We start from the raw sequence: 24,958 nt of genomic DNA on the forward strand, positions 1-24,958 counted from the left end.
ATTTGAACAAACAAATTACTTTCCGTTTAATCGTTAGGTGGAAGTGATTATAAAGACCTTTTGGAAAACGAAAGCCATTAATACAATATAATCATGATAATAACACATAGTTAAATAATGAATTTAAAAAAACCTGATAACAAATTATAAATCTACAGTCTAACTATTTCATACATTTCAATTCTTTTAATTCAAATAAACATTCATTTTCTTTCTTTCTTTTTTTAATATCATTTTTCAAAATAAATTATGCAAACTAGTTTTCATAAAAATATGATTATATGATATATTTGTTAAGAGAAGAGTGATACATGAGTAACATGTACGAGAAACTAAACCAATATACTTTGCATTGTAAGCATTATCAATAATGAAATAATTTCTAATATTCTTATTTCAGTGAGAAGGATACACAAAGGACATACCCGATGCTCCTTTTCCTTGATCCCGCTACCATCTTAATCTTTAAATACCATATAAATGAATATATATGATATTCGTTCAGCGAAATATTTTTTTTCTTGTCAATGAGTGAAATAACATTAGATTTTTAAGAGACAAAAATGGACATTAGGCCAATGTTGAATAATCAGTTGCTCTTTAAATCAATTATGACATTTATCCTAAATTTAGACAATCTACAAGGAAATTGCTTTCAACATTAAATCATCAATTAGATCTCAAGAGGCAGCAGGGAAAATTATCGAAAAACATATTGTTTTGTGGTTTAAAGTATAATTTACCTAATCTTTATAACACAACAATACGACCGCAAAAGACAAAAGAAAGGAAATTGCGTCAATAGAAATGACAGTTGTTTCCTCATTAAATCATATCCAACCACATAATCGGAAAAATATTGTCTTTAATTGTTTAGTTACTTCATGACATTTAATTAAAGGCAAATTAACAAACTTGGTATTTATATAGTAGAAACATATCCCCAGTGCATTTTCTTTATCCACAGATCAATTTGACCGTGTCACGAGGGTGAACGGGGATACCAAACAACTCTTGATTAAACTTTCAGGAAAGATTTCACATTTGACATCAGTGTATCTTATAAACCGCCAATGGAATACTCGACTGATTAAGCACTCAATAACAAAAATAATTCGTATTTATTTTACATTCCAGCATTATTCGGATTTATTTTATGGTATTGTTATAACTATCAGATTTGGTTTCGGGGGAGAGTTTATATTGGGGCTCTTTTAGTTTTTTCTTTCTTTCCTTTTTTTTGTATAGAATGCAAACTAACCGAAAAGACGATTTGGTTCGGTCGGTTCTCAATCCGACAACCCGGCGACAAGTCGATGTGCAAGCGCTCTTCGACCCTGAAAGCTTTTTTTTGGAATTTGCCTGGAACAAATGCTTCTCACGTCGCTAAATACTATTTCACCATGACTACAACCTTAATCAAGTCCAGGGTCCTGAAGTATCCTATTCATCTTTAAAAGACATTGATCTGGAGTCAGTATGACTTGGAATGACGTGACTAGATATTGATCTGGAGTCAGTATGACTTGGAATGACGTGACTAGATATTGATCTGGAGTCAGTATGACTTGGAATGACGTGACTAGATATTGCTCCGGAATCAGTATGACTTGGAATGACGTGACTAGATATTGATCTGGAGTCAGTATGACGTAGAATGACGTGACTAGATATTGATCTGGAGTCAGTATGACGTAGAATGACGTGACTAGATATTGCTCCGGAATCAGTATGACTTGGAATGACGTGACTAGATATTGATCTGGAGTCAGTATGACGTAGAATGACGTGACTAGATATTGATCTGGAGTCAGTATGACTTGGAATGACGTGACTAGATATTGATCTGGAGTCAGTATGACGTAGAATGACGTGACTAGATATTGCTCCGGAATCAGTTTGACTTGCAATGACGTGACTAGATATTGCTCTGGAGTCAGTTTGACTTGGAATGACATGACAAGATATTGATCTGTAGTCAGCATGACTTCGAATGACGTGACTAGATATTGCTTCGGAGTCAGTTTGACTTGGAATGACGTGACCAGATATTGCTCCGGGGTCAATTTGACTTGGAATGACGTGAGCGGAGAGTCGACTAAATTTCGTGAAAAGATGACTCGGATATCCGAATGATTTGGACTCCATTTGGTACCAATTCATAACCGACTGAACAACTTTGACTCTCATGACAAACAGAAACAGGAACTACTTATTAAGCTCGGATTACTTTTTTTCCAAAATGAATATACCTAGGCCCCTCCCACGAGTGCTCACTCCATCCACAATATCTACATAGAAGGGGGAAAAAACAACTCTCCCACTCCATTTCAAATCGCGAAATAGCGCATCGCTTGGAGGACCGCTCTTCTTCTTTTGTTTCGCCATATTTCTCGGCTTCGTCTTCCTTTCCATCTCTTCGGACATTTCCTTGACAAGTGGTCAATCCACATCAAGTCTAGCAACCCAATATTCTAAAATTGGAAACCTTAGCTGACCAATCTGACCCTTTAGATGACCACAGATGCTATTCTCTTCCTTCTCGCATCTCATCGTTCCATAAGAATTCATTTGGAAAGCTCAGGTAACGAATTTGAAAGTAAATTGTTATTTTGTCCGGTGGTCAACTGTCAAGCAGAGATTGATACAATTATACCCTGTTACACGAGCTGTGTTATCGGTACAATTCCTTGAAAATGGCTCTTGTCCAATCAAATACCATGATTTCGAGAGCTTTAAAAGTTTTTAGTGGCCCGTGTTATTACTAATTGTGTTTTATATTAGCAAAAAATTTGGAAAATTTTCACTGATGACCTCTGACAGTTTGATTCGTACTACTCAATAACGAAAATATCTTCTTATCTACTGAAGAAGTAGAAAAGGGGAAATAAGAAAAAAGAAGAGAAGGGGAAATAGGAGGTGGAAAAGAAAAAAGAGTAGAAGAAGACGGATGAGGAGAATGGCATTGATTTAGTTTATTTGGGATGATTTGTACAACACCGTTCGCAATTTTAAAAACTGCAGTTCACCAAAAATAAGTGCTAAACAAAGAGAAAATAGAAAAGAGTGACAATTAATCAGCCTAATAATAAAAATAGCCCCACCAATTGGCCATGGCATTGGAGAGGTAGTCAGGCAGCATGTCCACTTTTGCGGTCAAATATTAACAGCTTCAATTATTTTCATTTGGATTTTAATTCCCGTAATATATATCTCCATTGACCCGTTTGCTAATTGATGATGTCCAGTTGGCTAGTGTAGGTTACAGGGTGAGCTAGAAAAACGGATAAGATGTGGCTGAAAATATGCAGCTTGTCATAATCTTCTCTCTTATCTTACAGGAAAATGATAGTAAAAATAAACCACTTCATAAACCTCCAGGTCAAGATTGTTAAAAGGAATAATCTAGTTCATTTCGTTCGATTTTACCACTTATTAAAAATTATTTACATTATCTTGTCAGGGGATGATTTCTTATAATTATTATACTATTTACACTAGATGAGTTTTATTGGAATATTTTTTTGGCGTGTGATTTAATTATAGGCCTATACATACATGGTCTTACTTCCATGTTTACATTTGAATATGACTGACAAAATTCACAAACGTAAACAAAATCATAAAGTTCCCTCTTGTTCATCCCTTCTTACGGAAGCCTATTTCACATTCATTCAAATTAAATGATAAATGTCTTACCGGGTGTATAGGAACACCTTACAACGCGATCTCATGATGGAGCACTGTGTAATCTATAAAAACCCAAACAAGAGTCAGGAGTCACCCTCTCCTCGTCCGCCCTCCCGCCCCATCTTCTTTCATCAAATCATCTCTTCATCCATTAATAAAAACAAGAAATATTCAATATTAATATTACCCTTAATTTCTTTTTCTCCTCCCCTTCCTATTCAATCATTTATTGCAGAGACGTGGAAACCCCGGGGCTATGACCATCCATTTGGCCTGGTCACTCTATCGCTCAAGCCACTGGACATCTAAACTTGACCAGGTCAAGCGTATAGTATTTCTATGCCTGTCAATCTAAAAAAAAATAAAAGTTTTGATTAAGAAAAGGACAGGAGGTAGCTTGGAGTCGTATTTGTAGCCGGGATGTACCATCTCTTCTTGCAAGTGTTGATTAGGTTTGTTGCAATCAAGAGAACATAAAAAATGTAATCGTAAAACAATATATGAATGAAACAAAAATGAAAATAAAGTGGCAACACTGTCTTTTAATCGATTTTTAAATTCAAATTAAAGGAAAATGTACAAGGACAATTCCTTGTGTAAACGGGAAGGCTTAAATATAAATAATGTATGTTCCCATTAACACTCCTGTTTGTTATTCCTACGTGAAAGGGTGTATGCGTTTGACTAAGTACATGTGTGGGTGTGAGTGATAATGCACAAAGAATTTGATTGATTTGGTTTTGATCCATTATGTCGTACGTTGTAGTAAATTGAAAAAAATATATAATTTTCACCGACCAATTTGGGCTTATAATACAGTTTAGTAAAATGCAAGGGATAATATATGACATGTATGAGGGAGTGGGTGTGCGTTGTATGTTTGGTGTGGGTATAAACGGAAAATCATTAACGCGTAAAATTAGTATGTTCTTCTATCCACGGCGTGTGCGGATGCATAGCGCGTCCTTCATGCGCGCGCATGCATACGTTTCTAATTGACAGAAGCGTTAATCTCAAGTTTTGATATTGTGGTTTTGCTTTTTTTCCCCATGATAACTGAACCAATACCAAATGGCGGTCGGCCACCGCACACTGCTTCCCCCATCCCGATGTTTTTATTGCGTCTGTCTGTCAGTGTGTGCTAGTTTCCACGTTCATGGCCCCTATTTCTCAATGTACAGCTGGTCGTGAAGACTGAGGCGAAAATGGTCGACTGAACATCGGGGGTGTAGCCCAGCAGGAATAAGCAGCTTGCATGGTATTTATCTTGAGTTTTCCACCGTCTCTTCTCTTACTCTCACTCCAGTGAACGAAGTATTGCCAATCAGACACTTGAAAATAGATTTTAAAGACAGAAAAAAATATTCGATTAATCTAATATCATGCGGAGGGGATGGATTAAAGCAGGACGGGGAAGGTGAATGAAATCACATGCATGAAAAATAAAGAGAGGATGAAGAATAAGGAAGGAAGTAATGAGAAAAAAAAAGATATGAAAAAAGTGGGAAATAAGAAAGAGAGAGAGAGAGGGGGGGGGGTGACAGGGATCATCCATTTCATTTTATCATGGATAGAATTAATGAATTGTGCAAAATAAGAATCAATTAAATATTGATATTCATGGTAGGCCTCATCAAGATGCTAAAAATCTTATATTTCGGCTATTTAGGCCTATAAAATGTATTACGACGTAGCGTTCACACCTATAACCTCTCATGATTATTAATGACCTACAGTTGAGAGGGCAAATGGGACTGCTACCCCCATCCAGAGGCGTCGATTATGGGGAGGGGGCAGGGGGGCGATCGCCCCACCAATGAAAACATTGGGGGGCAAACACATATCGTTTTGCCCCCCCCCCCCAATAATTCCGCATGTGCTAAAAATAAAATAAGATTGTAATGTTACACAGAAATCAGCAAGCGAGATTGAGATACACAACTCGTTTTTCGTCTAAAATCGTGCTCTAAATCTCCACTTTTCAGATTGAAATATCAAAAAATTTCAGCTCGCGCTTCGCGCTCGCATCATTTCTGTAACAAAAACCCATACTTTCCATGGTTAAATAGGTGAATATGGTCCCGTTTTCAGTTCTAAACCTCAAAAGAACTCCAACTTCGATTTGCAATAATCTTCTGTTAGATATATATATCTTGTTCTTTATTAAAAACGTCCATTAAACTCAATTTTTTTTCAGATCGAAATATCAAAATTTTCAGCTCGCGCTTCGCGCTTGCATTAATCTGCTGGTGAGATATGTATATATATATATATATATATATATATATATATATATATGTGTGTGTGTGTGTGTGTGTGTGTGTATATATATATATATGTACACATATATATAGGCATATGTGTGTGTGAGTTTGTTTGTTTTGTGTGATCGAGCACCTTTGGAAAATTGATTCATGATTTTGCCCCCAAAAAGTCCAGAGACCATGCAGAAGAAAAAAAAGTGAAAGGGAAAAGAGGGAAATTAATTTCTTGATATCATGTTAATTTTCTGTTACAATATTAAATGTTTAATTTAAGAATGTCAAATATTTGGTTCCTTGTGTAGTGCTCTCGGGACGATTTGTCATATTCTGGCCCCCTCAAATGTTTAAAGTCCTTATGCCACTTATGATAATAATAAGTTTATATATGCATATGATAGTGAATTTTCTGAAATTACGTAATCCCTCAGATGTTCAGTAGAGCTTAAGAAAAACAAGTAAAATAAGTAATGTGGCGTTGGGATAAAGTAAATAAAACCAGGTCCATTTATCCTCACTTTATAAATTGATTTCTCCTACTTGTCCACGATTTACGTTCTTTTTATCATTAAGTCCTGTTAAAAAGTAATGTACCTCTTAGTTAAAGATAGAATAGCAAGGAGCTGTACAGTAAGATAATGCAGTCATCTGAAACATAATTTGCTTTGCCGTGAACACCAAACCCCTATATTTCTAATAATTTCACCGATGAACGGAAACCAGGATTGCAAAGCAATCTGTTTCTTCTACACATTCTCAGATTCTTTGTTTAAACTTGTAAATTTGGAAAACAAACCCCGAAGATTTTGCTATCTTGGCATCGTCTGCAGATAAAATTGACAATCGTCATTAACTTGTAATTCGCGCCCTCCCTCCTCAGCGCAATATATCTCCTTTCCTATCTCCAATTGATTCGTGCGAAGCCATGTCAAACATAAATACTACACCCCGTGCCGTTTGAATAAGCGATTGGGTTTCGAAACGCAATCATTTAGATTGGTGAGGGGAATGATATATAGTATTATCTGTAAATAGTCCAACCTACACCGTCCACAATCCAATTGATGAAAGCAAAATTGTCGACGGGCTGATTATTTAACCAAAAAAGGTGTTGTACGCCGAATTTATACCAAACTTTGTTACATAGCACTTATCATGCTTATAGGAAACATTTTCAGAAAAAGAATGCTGAAACTGTTGGCATAACAGACCCCAAATAATCCTTTAATTATCAATTTAATTGAATCTTACTCGCAGTTTCAAAGTGCTTGAAGATAATTATTCATTTTCACTTGCAGGTTAATCTGTAAGGGGTCATTATTTTGATATAGGATATGTTTTAAAGTGTGCGATGCAGGTATGAAATTTGAGATCAGAAAATTTTGGGTAAAAGGAAGAGAGAGAGTCTTACTGGTTAGTGTGTGAGGGTGTGTGAGGGTGAATGCTAGTTTGTGCAAGAGTGAGAGAGGGGTGTGTGTGGCAATATTGATGTGTATGCTTGTCATTCTATTGATGTGTGTATGTATGTGCGGTTTTGGGTAGGAAGAGGGTGAGGGTGCATTTGGGTGGGTGCGTGTGTGTAACAGACAGGGGGGTTGAGAGTGAGAAACTGGCTGTGTGTGCGAGGGTGTGTGTGTTGGAGGAATTAGATGTGTGGGGGAGTACTGATGATGAGGTGAAGCAGAAGAAGAAGAAATAATGAATAATGCATTTAATCAAAAGTTCAAATATTATTCTATGAGTATCAGTAGTAACCATAAATTATTTGGGTAATAATAATTGATGAGCAATTTATATATGACTCAATGAAAACAAACTATACCATAAAGTGTATTAAAGAAAAGAAATAACAATCTGTTTTACGCCTATACCTCACTGAAACATGCCTACCAGAATATGAGCATATTTAATTTGATATGGGTAACAGTTGACAGGATAATTCAATATATTGCCCCCTATGAATATATTACATTTGATAGGGAATTGCTATTAACCCAGAAAATGTTAACAATGAATGGAGAATGAAGAAGAATGCTGGCAAGAATTTAGAAAGAAGAAGTCCTGAAAATGATGAGTGACTATTGACCCAGTGTATGAATTTTACATAAGCCTACCATTACGACCCCTACAAATGTATATTTGAACATCATTTTGGCCCACTCCCCGAGTCATAATACCGTACTGGTAAATACAATTATCGATTCATTTCATCACAGATGGTTCATTTTAACACCTTCTTTTCACATTTCATCTCAGTAACTTATTTGAAAATGAAAACGTTTGACAATCAGGTAAAATGAGGGGCGAAGCGCGACACGTACACCACTCCAACATTCAAACAAAAACTGCATTATATGAAGAGGATTGACAACAACACAATCATTCCAACCACTTTATTTTTCAAGCATTGATTATGTTACATTTTAGGTGTTTATTGCTCGCAGAGTCGGAGACGGTTTTTACCAAGATGGCAAGGCCATTGTGTTTCAAACATTCTACAAAATATAAAGGATAGGTTTCCTATTACAATTCAGGCACTAGAAACAGAAAGAGGTGTCATAAGAAGCTAAAAACCTTCGGTAAAATAGAAATATAGATGGATTTAATTCATGCTGGTATTATTTGATATGTGTCGGCATAAAGTGAATGGTACAGAACTACGTTTGTCTTTAATTATCGTATTATTTTATTCTCTGTATTACATATCGCTCATTATCTCAACAAGTCAGCCGAGGTGTATTCTGATAGTTCTTGAACCAATTATCAATGTATAAACTTCACCGTTACTTCCATAGCTTGTAATTTCTTGTAAAAATTAAATCTTGTGTTCTAGTATCTTAAGAGGATGATGGTGTGATAGTTGGATTCATTTAAGAGCGTCTAACCACAAACTATGTTATTCAAGAATAAAACATTTCTGGAAAAGTTCAAAAACTTAACCACGAGATATAGGACGTAATAGTGATTCAAGCTGAAATGACGAATTTACGCAGAGGTTAGGTTCAATATTCCCAAAATGATATGACTTAATAATATATGTAATACATAACAATAAAGCAAGAGCATGGGGATCCGTGACTCTCCTCTTACACCTCCTAGTAATTATCAAATCAATTATATATCAGTCAAAAAGCGAGTAGTGTTATTAACATCTATAGTTATTTCATATATTGAAGGCAATATTAGCCCTTCCCATCAGCTCTCGTGGGTGTGGTGTCTCCATAATGTTGTATGAATGTTTATCTTCGTTAAAATACATTTTTGACCAGTTTATGGACGTTCGTATGATAAAAATGGTGGACTGTCAACTGCTCTCATCCTAAAGATTGAGCAATTTGCAAATTTGTAACTTCTTTTTTTTATCATATTTATATCGAATATCGACTCATTTCAAACTTTATCTAGTCAACCAATTATTGCTGGATGTAGACCGTCTATCATATAACGAAGATTTATTACAGTAACTGTTACTAACTTGCACTTTAGTAAATGCAATTAATTATTTTGGCAACGCTCTCTCGTTTGTCTGTTTCATTCTGTTTCTTTATTTTACTCTTCTGCTGCCATGCATCACAATAGATTCAAATCACGTTCAGTGTCTATTAGGAGGCCATAAACATTCTTCTTTATAGATACACGATAATTAATATCGCTGCACATTTGACCTCCCTTTATCGTTTCAACGCTCACGTGTTTACATCAGTTATTTTGACTACACCACCAACATCCCTTGTTTTCATCACAAAATTTATCTAAATTGAAATTAATGAACCTCGTTTTCCGTCCCACGTTACCCTCTAATTTTCACTCCCCAATAACCATCCTCCTTACCGTGAACAAAGAGTTTTTATCCTTGTCGTTTCTCAGTACGGCTTCTAGTTTGTCTTCCTCATCTTATTCCGACTTGGACCGTTTAACACAAATCCATGTCTCATTCTAATGAATATGACAGTTTCATGAGGGAGTTTATGCTGAGAATCCATCCAAGTGACATGTTTCCATTTAGAGCCACCGGGGCACAGGGCAGGCTTGGTGTGAGGGTTGTGGTTTAACAAAGCAATTTGTGGTTTACAATTTCTATTATTCCTTTTCAATGACAACGCAATTGTAAGCACCCTTTTAACTGTCATTAGGAGTATTCAACAAATGTCATTTGATTGAGAATTTTCATTCCCTATATAAACTTTTGTGGTGGATTTGTTATCAAAATTCGTTTGTCACAGACAAAGGTGACGACTTATATTTTATTTATTCTTTTTTTTTCGTTTTTTAAAACTCATCTCCACCTAGAATATTTCTACTCCTCATAGCCCGAACAGATAAAAAAAATCATCGCAGTTACTGAATTGATTGAACACTTTAGATTTTTTAAAACAATTTCGAGTATTAACATAAGATTTTACCACCTAATGGTCATATAAAAATATAATCAATGAATGGTTCAGGTAATTATCTCACTAGTGACTCGTCAAACTTGTCCAAGCGGTTATTATCTTTTTCCTTAAAATAAAAATCCCGTGAATCTTATTCTCTTTAAAAACCGAATTCTTTTGCTTAGTGACTCATTTACGTCCATCAGATTAAATTTCCGCCATTACTGGTGACATTTGACCCCCTTATGCCCCCTCTTTTGGACCCCTCCTATCATCCAAGGTGAAAGAAAATGATCGAATCATTAGCTGATGTTTGCTCGTTGGGTCGCTGACGAAATAATTTCATCATAATTTGCTCTGGATTAGATTAAGCCATAGAGGAAATAGATGCGTGTTACAGATATTTAGCGGTCGGGAACAGAGGGAGGTGATACTTCAATATTGGTTATTTTGAAGTGACCATCGCGAATGAAAATGAAAAAGAGAAGAAAAGAGAATAACGGAATAAACTGATGGGGTGCGTTTTTGAGAAGCAATAAAGCCTCCCAGCTGTAAGAGGACGAAGGGGGCTGTTACACCGGCGAGGCGCCAGAAACAGGTGGTAGAATTAAAACGGATTTTAAAACTCAAGATGAAATAGAAAAACAGAAAATCTAGGTGGAGATGAGTTAATCATGATCACTAGCCTTTTCAATTTGTGAGGCAAGGTTACTTTAATTATTATTGCTCTCATGACTTTGGAATGTGAATAGAACTTGACCGGATAAGTTGGTTTATGGGTGCTTATATCTGTTCATTTCACGATACAGCTACAGTTGAAATCTTTAGATTTTCCGTGTTTGCCCTGGGATCTAAGATCCCCATTTCATTTTTTTTCTCGAAAAAATCATTATTTTTGTGCATTACATTATCTGTAATATTTTGAAATAAGTTAGCATTGCACTGATATTTTGGGGAAACCTATTTAATTTTCTTAATCCGAAACTTTTGAATCATGTGCATTGTTCCTGAATTTGTTTTGTATTCAAAAGCTACCAAACCTTTATAGTGCAATGTAATAATGGTATGTAACATAATTTTAGATAAGTAAGTTCATTGAAAAAATGATACCAAATGAAAGCACTGCGCATGCGTAGTCAGGGTTAAGGACAGTGCATACATTTCTGGGTATCAAATGGTGTCAGGTATTAAAAATTACACCATGTACTTGGAAGTTGATGTTGACATGGTTGATGGTACATTGTCTTGATGCTTGGCAATTTGTTTGTCACTTTAACCTTGCCTTAAATGTATTATGGCTCACTTCAGAATTATTTTTTTCGTAATCATCAGATAACAGACGTACATTTTTTGTAGTAAATATCGATCTAACTTTTAATTACTATTTACGAACTTTTACTGGTATATTCTTATTTCCCTTTTACTTTAAAGAATCCACATTTTATGTCTACAAGCAAGTTTCATTTTGATGATTACAATTACACTGCAGTTTCAATTTTTGCTCCTCGTAAAATTGGATCTGTTTAAGCAGTTTCCTGTTTGAAACAATATTTTCTGATTGACGTTCGTGTTTTATAAACAGAAAATTGCTTTGTTTTTTATCAGATATAGTAAAAATGTGAAACATTAAATGAAATGAAATTGAATTAAAAGAAAATAATTTCACCCTCACCCCTTTCTTAAAAATGCTTGGTTGTGAAAAAAAAATTGAGGGCGAGCAAGAGCCCCCAAGCCCCCCCCCCATCTGTACGCCAGTGCTACTCAATCGTGAATTAAGAAATTCCCTAATCAATGCTTCATGCTCTCCCAAAAGATGGAATCTACGAGTAAGTACGAATGAAACTCTTGGACAATGAAACTGATTAAAATGCATAATAATGCATTATGATTGTAATGTACAATGTACTCTGATTTATGTATCATGTAATAATGTAATTTAACTTGCCGGTCAACCTGATAGGTTGCCGGGCCTGGTTTTTGTTATGCTTGATCTTTAATAAAGACATGATGTACTACTAAGAAGCTGTGTTTGTCAGTAATCCCTAGATCTGCGATAATGTCAATGTCTTTCAGGTTTTAGCATGCACATTAATGTAATTAATTCATGCAAGTTATCATTCACATAATAAATCACTGTTTAATGATGTATAAAGGTTGATTATTATATGAGCTTTACAGTAATCATTGTTTAATAGTTTTAACAAAATGTTTAATATCTTAAACAACAAAGTCAAGTTTTTTAATATTTGATTTCCAATAATTTAAGTATGGTTGTATATAGAAATTTTGAACAGCGTTTTTCCTGTGTATATAGAAAATAGATCAGTGAAGATTTCTTCAGACTTGACTCACTCCAGGTTTGTATTTAAGTATTTACCTCAACAAGCGCGAACAAAAATAACATAACATACTTGAATTAAAGTTAATTTTCTAGAAATATATGGACTATACATGCAACAGTCATTTTTTCTCTCCCAAATTCGGTTGTATGCTTGGTCGTTATCATGAAGAAGAATGACAAACTCATAATGATAAAATTAAATCTTTTCAAGAGCTAGACTTTCTCTTTAAATAGGAGAAGGGGTTGGTGGCGTCAGGGCTAAGTGAGTGGAAGATCAAAGGCAATCATCATTGTAAATCCTTCTCACCTTCAGCCAAGAAAACCAATATGGTTGATCGGTCTTCCTTTTCATCTTTTATCCTCCAAGAGCTAAGATGGAGATGGGTAACATTGCAGCAGACATCTGTTACTTATATCTTTAAATAAATATGGTCTGACTTATGAATCTATTTCGCCTTGGCGAGTAGGCGGAGGAAATAATCCACATTTCCAGAGCAATTGGAGAAGATATTTTGCAGATTGTGATGATGGTGTTGATAGCACGAGAGTTCTTAAGGAAGGATCTCTTTTGATTGTATTCTTTCGTTTTCCTTGAGATAGATTTAGACTTGAATAGCGAGAGCTTTAAACTTGATACGACTCGAATCCAACCCGTCTACAAGAGATTCTTCTGACATTTTGATATTACATGATGTATAAAAATTAATTCTCTGATGGGTAATCATAGTTATTGGACACATGATTGATTGATTACCACTTTAGAAAATTCTTCCAACTCTTAAAATGTCAGATTATAATGATAATGGGAATATGCAACATTTATGTAGCGCTTAGCACAATGTATCCTGCTGTACCATACATACGTCATCCTTGATGATAGGACGCTTGGGCATTCGAGCATTCAGTACATTTCTCCCTAATGAGTATTGATTTACCTTACCTGGGTAGAGAGTGACAACTGTAGATAGATGTATATGATACTGAACTTTTTACGTTTTCATTTGTCCTTATAGCATGACGAGTCAATAATAGGAAATGCAATGAAAAGGAGACTGATAAAAGAAATCCATGATTACTAATTTATTAAAGACATGTATGCTATACAATGAATTGATCCAAGCGATACCAAGACCGTATGTGGGGGTGATTTCCTGAAATATGTATGGTCCTTGAAGAGGGGAGGGACGACCCTCACATAATTCGAAATTCGAATCATACTATTACGTGTATTTCATATTAGATTTGATCATGTTGATAGTCGATGTAAAAGCGTTGGCGTTAATAGCTGCCAGCCTCTATACAAATAAAATAAAGGCCTATATACCATAAAACTTTACGATACTCAAAATACACATCTGCCAACCACACAAATGAAATCTTATTTGTTTTTACATGTGTATTTGTACCAGTATATTTCTGAGGTGCCAGAAAAAAATAAAGGAAAGGAAAAACCGATTATCTAAACGTATTTCTAAGTCCGATATGATGCCTTTCTGAGGGTCGACGATCAAAGCAATAAAAACGAGTTAAGATTTAATGATTTAAAAGAAAGAATCGATATGTCTCATTGCATAAGCATCCGAGAGATCGAAATAAAAATTAACTGTGCCTAATGATTGCTATATAAAACAATATAGATTCTTTCATACGTGTCTCCTGATTATAAAACAAATACAACATATAAAGAGAGGGTACTTCAAAAATAAAATACAAATTTTCTTGTCAAATAAAAATCAATCTCTTACGTTTGACCACTTACTATAGAAAGGGATTTACATAATGATAGTAGTATTCATTTTAGCTTAACAGTTTTCATGTGTGTTTCTAATACAAAACATTTGTTATGTTCATACTTGTCTTCTGAAATTAAAACAAATTCAATATTAAAGGACAAATACTAAGAAAAAAAAATAAAGTTTTCAACCTTAATGCAACATTGGCAATACGTTTTAGGGCGCAATCCTACACCCTAAGTGAAAAGGTGTACCAATGCGCCCTTTTTATACACCCGGAAATATCCGTTTGAACCTTAAAGAATTGAGTTTGCACTTTTTAGTTGATATGAGTGTCTGCGCTCAAAAGGAAAACATTTTCACCTTACGAAATGCTATAGCTCTGCATCCTAAAAGGGTACAAAATGTAGCTTCTTGCATTCGAAGGGGGCGAAATTGCACCTCTTCTGTTCTTAGTTTGCAGGGTATTTTAAGCAGAAAAGGCAACTTTTCTTGTCAAATGAAATTATTTCCTTAGGCTTCAAAACTTACCAAGGAGGGATTCCTTATTTCAGTTTTTTTTTTGGTCTTCGTTTTGCATCGTGAAATAACGTCACCGTTTCTTCAAATGTTATTAATCCTATTATTTATCACTCAAGACAGATGGATTTGTGAAATTTAATTGATGTGTATTTTGTTGAAATGAAATTTGTTTTCAAGATTCGTAAACTAATTATTAAAAAACATTAAAGTTGTTGAATTGCTTTACATATTGTCAGCTGTCTGTTATTTAATTATCATATCCAAAAGTGTTAATTCTTCATGTTATTTTTATCACAATATTAGTGTGTAAGGAATCCAAAGTAGTTCCAATCCCAATTTGCTTCATATCGATCAATGTTTTATTTAGACACAGTGTAGAGATGAAGACACAATTGCGTTTTTAAAGGTTTCACCGAGTTTCTTTCATTGTTGAGTCGTTTTGGCGCCCTTTGAGGGAAATGGCGTGGAACTAATAAGACAGATGCGACCAAGAACCTAATGTAGACTCCATGTAACATCGAGATGCTAATAGAAAAGGACAATTTGGAAGACGAGTCGTAAGGAGACAGAGAGATGAATTAGTCCAAGCATGGTGTTATATATATCGCAACACTCGCGTGTCATATTTTATTCACACTAGCAAAGTTAGTGAAACAGAACTAATATCTTGGTTCGGAGAAATAGGACGATGAAGAAGATGTCGAATTGTGTTCTTCAGTATTCTTATTATCATGGCTAATTCATTTCTCAGTTAATCCCCCTTTTCTGGTGAATGAACAAGCTATAGATAATTATAAATTCTTATTAGTATAAGTGGAAATATAAGACGTTAAGAAGAAGGTTTATTTACTTGACTCAGAGAGAAACTCCTGATCTCTGTACAAGTACAGTATATTTTTTTCCTATTCACAAAGCAACCAACATCGGAACTAGGTTATGGATAAATATAGAGAAGATGAAGTTCGAAGAAAAAAAAGTGTATAGGCTTATACTCTCAATTTCCTTACATTTCCTCTTTCTTGAAGGCTTAGTCCATATTATATAACTATTGACTACACATTAAATAAAATATACAAAGCTGCTATATGAACCTTATGAACAATATGAACCAATATGAACCTTGGACTAAACAGTTTAAACAAGTGTTTAAATCTTAAGCAACAAAGCTTAATTTTCAATATCTAATCTTCAATAAATTAAAAATGATTGTTTTAAAGGTTAAACAAATACTTTAAGGTTCATATAGTAAACAGCGTTGTTTAAAATCCTAAACAACGTTTTTACTGTGTATGAACTATTGATATCATAACTAAACATTTCCAAAGGGTTATACATTGTATCATTTAGTTTGACTTTCTTGAAATCGAAGAAAAAAGAATTATGAAGACCTCCATTACTTTGAGGTTTTCTTTTCATATATATATTTCACATAAATGCACTCTTCAACTTGGCTCTCCACACGCACTATCCTGCCAGCCGTTCGGCGTTCTTCGCGTTTGGACACCTCTGTCTTCACGGCAGAAAAAAAACTCTTTCGATACGTCCGAAACAATTTGTTCGTTTGATGCGTTGTGAGTCTTTCCATCCTTAATGCGATTGCGTCACGGCTCCTCGGTTTTTGATGATAAATTATTGGACAAGAGACATATCTGACCTTTGATGCGGTATGTGAATGTCATTAGATCAAGTATCACACTTTCTTATACTTACCCCAGCGAAGGTGATTGTTATTTTTTTTTCATCTCGATGATCTTGGTCGGTGGGAATATTGATGCTGGTGAAAGTAGAAGCACCGCTCTGGAACTGTAAACAAAATCATTCGTTATTATTTGATTTTTATTAATCCTAATAAGTCATGTGTAGCAATTTCGGGGTGCATGCCTCGGTCTTGCCTTATTGGGTTTATAAGCTTGCTATCTCTTTATATATCTCACTCCATATTTCTTCGCTCGTCTAACTCTCTTTCTTTCTCCCTGAGTTGTAAATTAGTTCCAGGGATGTTGGATGACCTGGTTTGGGATGTCTTTACTCTTCGTTTCGGGTCGTTTCAATCAGATTCGTGAAGTTCAAAGAATGATAGCACACCAATGAGGGTGAAAAAGAAAAAAGTGCAAAGCATTCGACCACCAGGGCTAACCGATAGTAAGGATGAACACATGGTCAGCTACCATATGGCTTCGGATATAGGTCGGTTGATGATATTCACAATTTTATTACTGTTTCTTTACGTATGTTTCAAATGATGAAATAATGATGATTATGTAAAAGAAAGCTTAAAGATGGATAATGAATCCATTTTGCCATTTTAACACCCTCCTTTTTTCATGTAACTATTTCCTCAGTAAATAAAAAAACATCTATAACGATTTGATTTAACGCTACTCGTTAAATTTTTATTCCAAAAAAGTGCTTCCATGATCTCAGCTTTATATTTTTTTTATTTGATTCATTCAAAGTCAGCAAGCACATCATTTATTTATCTTTTATACCACATGATATTTACGTAAAATTATATCAATAACAACGAAAATATAACCTGCATAACATATTGTGATCAGTTTTCCTTCTTTATTTTGATAAAGGCAAAAGGTCTAATTTTCTATATCTTTGGTAAGACTCAATTGGGGATCGAACCCACTAACTACCTTTCATGGGTTGGATGCTCTACCGCTGAGCCATCGTACCCATACTTACAAAGACATAATGAAGAGATATGGCATTACAAGTTTAGTTCCGTTTATTAGGCCTATTGTATTTGACAGTGACATCAGCAGTAGATGTAGAAATAGTCTGATATTATGTGAATTAAACATTCAAAATGCACAATTATTCTATTTGTAAGAGAAGAAATATAAAAACGATGGCAACATAAAGACAGACAATGAATGAAAGACTGGAAGATACGAGTAATCTGTCTTTTCCCTTTCGGAAGAATGAATAACCCTTGGCCTGTACAGATGGCATAAAAATAACAATAAACCTTCGTAAATTGCCAATGTGAAAAGGGCACGATCTATTGGCTATATTAATACAAGCAAAGCACATTCTGTTAGGATTTGATATTGAATGCTTGTCTACACACGCCAACTACACAACCTTCTTGTGTCGAAGCTTTTCTTCAAATCAATTAGGACCCTTTTGAAAGCCTCGAAAGAGCGTTCGCGAGGGGAATTCTAGAAGAAGTCATTGTACTTTCAAGAGAGTTGATATTTTGCCCAATTCTCTCTCTTGGTCGAGTTTATGTTGTTGTAGGGTCGGTCTGTTTCCTCACCGAATTTTGAGAGTCAATGCCTCTGTAGTTATTCTTACTCCCTCTCCCTTCTCATTTTGAGTTCATTTCTCATCTCTCCTTCCGTCCCTCTCTCTCCCCCTCTCTCTCTTCAGTCCCACGTGCAGTCATTCGTGTATGAAGCGAGGTTGGCTGACATTTTAATGGTGATTATAGAACGGTGTGTTCATTATAACCCTTAGAAATGTGAGCCCGTGTGCATCTTTAACGAGACCTGACAAATTTAATAATGTCGATTTATTTTCTTTAATACCGGAGTATACTTTGTGGAGTTAAATGCTAGGGATTACTTTCGGCAACGTGCTGAAATGTGTGGATAATTGAAGGTTTTTATTGGTTTTAAAGTAATTGGGTTTTTCTCTTTCATGAAGCGAACTGATCTCGGTCGCAGGTGAAGCAAGATTTTTGTTAGTCAATCGATCACGACCTCATAGATCAGCGACTTCATGTCTTCTTTATAGTTCATTCTCTCAGTCGATCACGGATTGGTCGCTGTCTACCTTTAGAAGAGCACTTGAGAAAACCGAAAAAAGGTCAACTTGGAGTTCAGATTTTCAAAGGAGTGGACTTTCTTGTCCTTTTTTAAATCTTCTTATTTTTCAAAATCGATTGTAGAAGAGGCATTAGGAGATGAAATATGTTTTGTTATTGTCATAATTGATGATTCATTTTTACTGTATTTTTGTTTATTTGTATTATTGTATAGCGCAAGGGAAACTATCTACTAGTAGTTATCATACGCTTAATAAATACCCTCTATTATAATTATTAACATTATTGTTAGTATTATTGTCGTTATCAATATCATCATTGTAATTATTATTATTGTAAGTATTATTATCATTATTATTATTAATATAATTGAATAAAAAAATAATTTTTTCCCTTTTAAATATTATTTATCTATTTATTATTCATTATTTATTATTCTAAAAACACAAATATACAGCCATCTATATATTGCAATATTTTGGGGGAAAAATTGCACAATATTTTTAGTGAGAGATGTTTCCGGTTCATCTTAGCTAGTACCTGCAGCATGTGTATCAATTTGCTAAAATTCCATTAATTTTGTCTTTGTGTATTCCCGGATACCTTATAACATGCATGCAATGAATCATAGATAGATACCAGTAGATCTGATTTCTGTGGTCATAAAATAATCAATGTAATCACTTAATTTCAAAATCACCAATCTCACACAGCACATCCACAGTTCCCGGATCCATGCATTCAAAATCAAAAATTGATTTTTATTATATATATTTTTGTGAAAGAAATGGCTAAGAGATGAGGATTTCTTTCACAAAATATTTGAATAAAAGAGTTGTCAAAGCCGTTGTACATGTGAAATTTCTCACACACACCCTCATATATATATATATATATATCTTCATTTCCTTCACAACATACTTAAATACAAGAACTGCCCTTAAGCTGTTGTACATCTGTCATTTCTCATATATATATGAGAAATGATAGATGTTCAACAACTTAAAATAAATCATTACAATTCACAATATAAAAAAAACCCCATGATTTAATACACAAAATCATGGAACATTAGCTGTTCTTTTATCCTTCATATTTTACTATTCTCGAAGTTACAATTTTCCCTCTTATTCATATTTCCCAATTCTCTGGGGGGTTTTTATCCGCGCTCTCTATCTCACCCTATCCCAGTTACACCTCTTTTGAGCTCTATTAAATATTTATTCATTGCCATTATCCCTTGTCATTCCAAATTCACACTTTTCTTACATTTTAACATGCCCTCTCTCTCCCTCTTTTTCTACAACCATATTTCATATATTTGTCAAGCTGTATAGCATTAACGAATGCATTTGCTTCTCCTCACCTATTTACCATTTTATACGTCGAAGTTACACCAGCCCACGCAGTGGGGTGCCTATCGTTCGTATCGCAAAGAGGTTGAATAATTAGCACAACTATTATCACCGTTATACGTGTTATTGGGATCAAACAACGAGAAATATGATGGGGCGGGACTACACACAGCGCTAGTTGACCTCAATGCCGTGCCATTATATGTAGATCGTGTGAACTACTGTCCTTATTTTACAAAATACACGATGTCTCATAAAAAAACATAATACTGAATTAACTTTATGTTATTCTTTTTTATTTTTTTCAGAAAGGAAAAGGATTTTCATGTAATCATAATATGAAACAATGATGATAATGATATTTCTTCATAATTATATGTTTTGCATATTTTTAGTTCAAGTAAACATCAATTTTTTTCTTTTTGATATTCACTTCAGCACTTAGTTACAAATTGAATTATTGATTAATCAATTCAAGCATTTTACTATACCAATATAAAAAACCCCTCTGTTATACCAAAATAGATTTTATGAACAGACGAATGGTAAAAATAACCCTCTCCAAACAAATTGAATGTGATGTATTTCTCCGTGTAGCTCACCAAATATACTGAGTTAAATGGTTTGGTGGTAAAATTATCAGTTTGAGAATAAATACAGGGGCCCGTTGTATAAAAATAAGTTTCCATTATGGTAACTACCATGGTAACGATGATCAACAGCCAATCAGAATCTAGGTTTTCATGCAAGTTACCATTGGATGACAAAGTTACCATAACTAGCTGATGGAAATGTAATGTGCATGCATGGGCTTGCAGTATATTGTAAACTCTTAACAAAAAGATGCGAATTGGAACCCTTTTGTCCTGTATTCATGGTATTCGGAAATTGGAACCCTCGACAAAAAAGAGTTCCTCAAATGTACATACTTTTATAAAGAACCTAAAAAGTTCCAACGTGGCCTTTTCGGTATAGTTTAGAAGCTATGAGGGGACCTTTAACGTTTCCACCTACGGGACAAGCATAAAACTGTCTCAAAACTTTTTTTTCTAAGAGTGTTTATAGTATGATTTTTTTTTTCAATTCAAGATTGTCTTTTTAGTTGAGAAATTTAATTGATTATATAGTTATTATGATAGAGTTTTTAAAAAATATTTTTTGTAACACACTGTATACACATAAATAGTTCAGAGTGACCAAGTCTTGTGAGTAAGGTATGATATTCTGCATCGTTATAATAACGGAGGTGTGTAGAGTACCGTAGATAATTGCGAATATAAATATGATTTCGTAAATAATTAATCTCTCACCCATACGTTTGCTTCAATGTCATTAGGTAAGATGGATGGAGGAGGGGATTGAAGAGAGAGAGGTGGAGAGAGATGGAGAGAAAGAGAAAAAAAAGAAGAAGTGTGTGTGTGTGTGTGTGTGAGAGAGAGAAAGAGAGAGAGGGAGAGAAGGGGAATGATGAATCGGTGAAAGTTTTTTTTTAAAGAAGGAAATACTAGTCAAGGCCGAATTTATAAAATATGGGTGAAAAAGTCAAGTACGAAATTAATTCAATCCCAACTAATTTCCTAATTAAAATTCATCCAAACGGCTGTTTTCTTGTTTAGATTGATTGGATCGCAGAGTAATATATTTTAATGAATTAATGCTGTAATATTTGTTTAATATCTTTGTAGATGAATTCATAACGAACAATCATCGTATTGATTTTGTTTTATTCCTTTCTCACGGGATTATTTAGGTTTGATTGAATACTTTCAATACACATCTCTTTTTTTATTGATATCATTATCTTATTGGACGTTATTTCATTATTGGATTAGTATCGGGCGCGATCAGTTTATTGTATGGTGGAGTTTTTATAAAGAAAACCAGCAGTAATTTACATCGCAAACTCATAATTTTCGGAGTTAATATTCGATTCTGCGAATGTAATTCAACATCAGCCTACCATGAGTAATTGCTAAGAATGTAAACTTCCCACAGAAAAATCCAAATGTTGTTTTGTGGTAGGTGATATTGGGGATGATTTTGATAATAAGAAGTTCTCACGATCACTATATACACAGACGCTTTCTGAGAATGAATTGTCAATAGCCCTTCATGACAAAGGAACCTGTGTTAAAAATCACTGAATCAAAACAGCAATGTCGTCCTGGACTCTGGAAAAAACATTATTTACAATTTTTCGTCCGCTCCAGAACTGCTGTCCCAGTTTACAAATTTTCGACAATGACCACAAAGCTGTTCATTGTCATTTGACGGCCATTTGCAATAGATTCTTAACTCTCCAGCAAGTGCCTGCGTATAGTGGATGCAAAAGCTCGCTAATGACGACGACGACTGCAGTAGTGTTGATGATGATGATGAAGACGACGTCGATGATGATGTGATGATGATGATGATGATGATGATGATAATGATGATGATGGTGTGATAATGATGATGATTTGATGATGATGGTGATGATAATGATGATGATGATGGTGATGATGATAATGATGATTGTGATGGTGATGGTGGTGATGATGATGATGATGATGGTGATGATGATTTTGATGGTGATGATGGTGGTGATGGTGAGATGATGATTTTGATGGTGACGACGGTGGTGATGGTGAGATGATGATGATGATGTGATGATAATAATGATGATGGTGGTGGTGGTGATGATGATGATCGTGATGATAATGTTGATGATGATGATGGTGATGATGGTGGTCGTTGTGAAGAACAGCTTTTACACTACAAATCTTCTGCATTTTATTCATTATAGAGCAACATGCTACCAGAGTACGCACAGAACGATATCAGTAATTACACAGTCAAAATTGCCGAAAATTATCATTCTTTTATTTTAAGATATCATAGCTGCGAATATGAATAAACTTGGCCAATGTCATCCTACATATCTACACGAGTATCGTCTACGCCATAGTTACGGCCACATCAGCGGTCAATGTCCAATCTAACCATGGTCGGTCACTGACTTTATACTGTCCGGTCAGTGCGTTTTACCATCCGTTAATAGGAATACTCATTGATTGCGTTCATGATTCAATTAGGGGATAAATGTCGCGTTTCAGAAAAATCAATATACTATACGTATGTGTTTGTAATATAATTGCATACCAGTGAGAGCTGGTATGCAATTCACCGTTTCTTGAATGCGGTTGACATGAAAGTGGAATATATTGTGTGAAGAGAGAATGTCATAAAACCATTTCTTTAATGATACATGTATTTGGTATCATTTTCATTCGAACAAAATACATCAATAGGAACATACATCGATTTTGATTTATAAAATGTAGCTAATATTTTTATCTCAGGTTATTATTCATGTTATCCAAGCATTCTCCTCCTGATCATCCACATCATCATAATCATCATCATCATCCTCACCACTATTTTTTTAACCACCTCCATTATCATTATCATCATCATCATCATCATCATTCATTATCTGAATTGTTCCTTATCATCATTATTATCATTGTCACTGATGAAAACTTGTGCGCCTATGGATAGCCATCTTCCAGACGTTAACCCCCCCCCCCCCCCATCCCCAACTTTTATTATTTAGACTTTTGTACCGAATCCGTTATCACACACACAACTCGCACTATTAACATCATCTAAATTGCTCCCAACAAGAAAACGCTTTTGAGAAGAATGTTTGTCCCATCTTTTGACTGACACATATCATTCAAATTCTCCGATCAGACTGCATTATTTCGGTACGGATCCCATTGAATTGAAATTGCTTTCTAATTCTTCGCACCTCCCGACGATGAAAAGTGCAAATTACCAATCGGTGCGTACCAGTGTGAGAGCGCGCATACACGGCATCAGACAGTGTCGGTACGGCGTAGAAACGCGACAACTAAGAACGCGCGATTTTGCCCTCAGGCTGAGATCAAGCGATGACAATGTCCTCGGGGAAATATTCTGGAGGAGAATTGAAGAATTAAAGATTGAACAAGAGAGTGGTCCGTGAGAGAGTGATGGAGACAACAAACCAACCAACATGATCAAAATTTAAAGATAAAATGCACACGCTGTTCGCAAAGTGTTTTTCAGTATCTCATTTGCACACTTAAAGGACGCATAATGCATTGCGGCGCCACGTCTATTCATGTAACTTTAAACAATGTGTTTTATTCTAAAGTTCTAAATGGATATACAAACAGAGTACTTTTACAGTCTCTCATTACTGAAGAAAATTTGAATTTCGAACAAATTTCGAAACAAAAACTACATGTTTAAAGGGATTATCGCAAATTATTTTTATGACAAAACATTGACAACGATTTGATTAAATCATCTATTTCATAAGTTTAATTAAAAGAGTTTCATCAAAACAATGGTTTGTGTCAGAGTTATGTATTTATGTGGTTTCCTCTTATTATAATTTTCTTGAATTGTATCAGAATGACTATCAACAAGATGAACCAAAGAAAGTGAACTACAAACGTTGGCTATAGATACTATTCTCGGAGACGATTATACAAGACAATGTCTTTGAATAAGAATTGCACTTGCTTGAATCTATAAGTGCATTTAAGGTGTGTTTTTGCCCTTAAGTGTCAAAGCAAAAGGCCTTTATCCGAGTTACAATTACTTGGTTTTGTTGAGGGACACAGGAAAGAGAAACAAGACCGTATGGAGCGGATAGATGAGGCAAAGAAATAAAAAACAAGGGTGACATCGTGCATACAAGGAGAAGTCATCTAGAAAGTAGTAGAAGAAAAAAAATGTTAGTCGAACTGGCAAAAAGTACACGTAGCCCTTCAGTGGTGCTGAAATAAATCGTTCTGTCTATTCAATCGCTTGCATCTGGGCCCAATGCACTCGATGAGAAGAGGAGTAAAGGGGGTGTAAATAAAAGAA

Source organism: Lytechinus variegatus, chromosome 1, assembly GCF_018143015.1.
Source record: "Lytechinus variegatus isolate NC3 chromosome 1, Lvar_3.0, whole genome shotgun sequence".
Lineage (NCBI taxonomy): Eukaryota > Metazoa > Echinodermata > Echinoidea > Temnopleuroida > Toxopneustidae > Lytechinus > Lytechinus variegatus.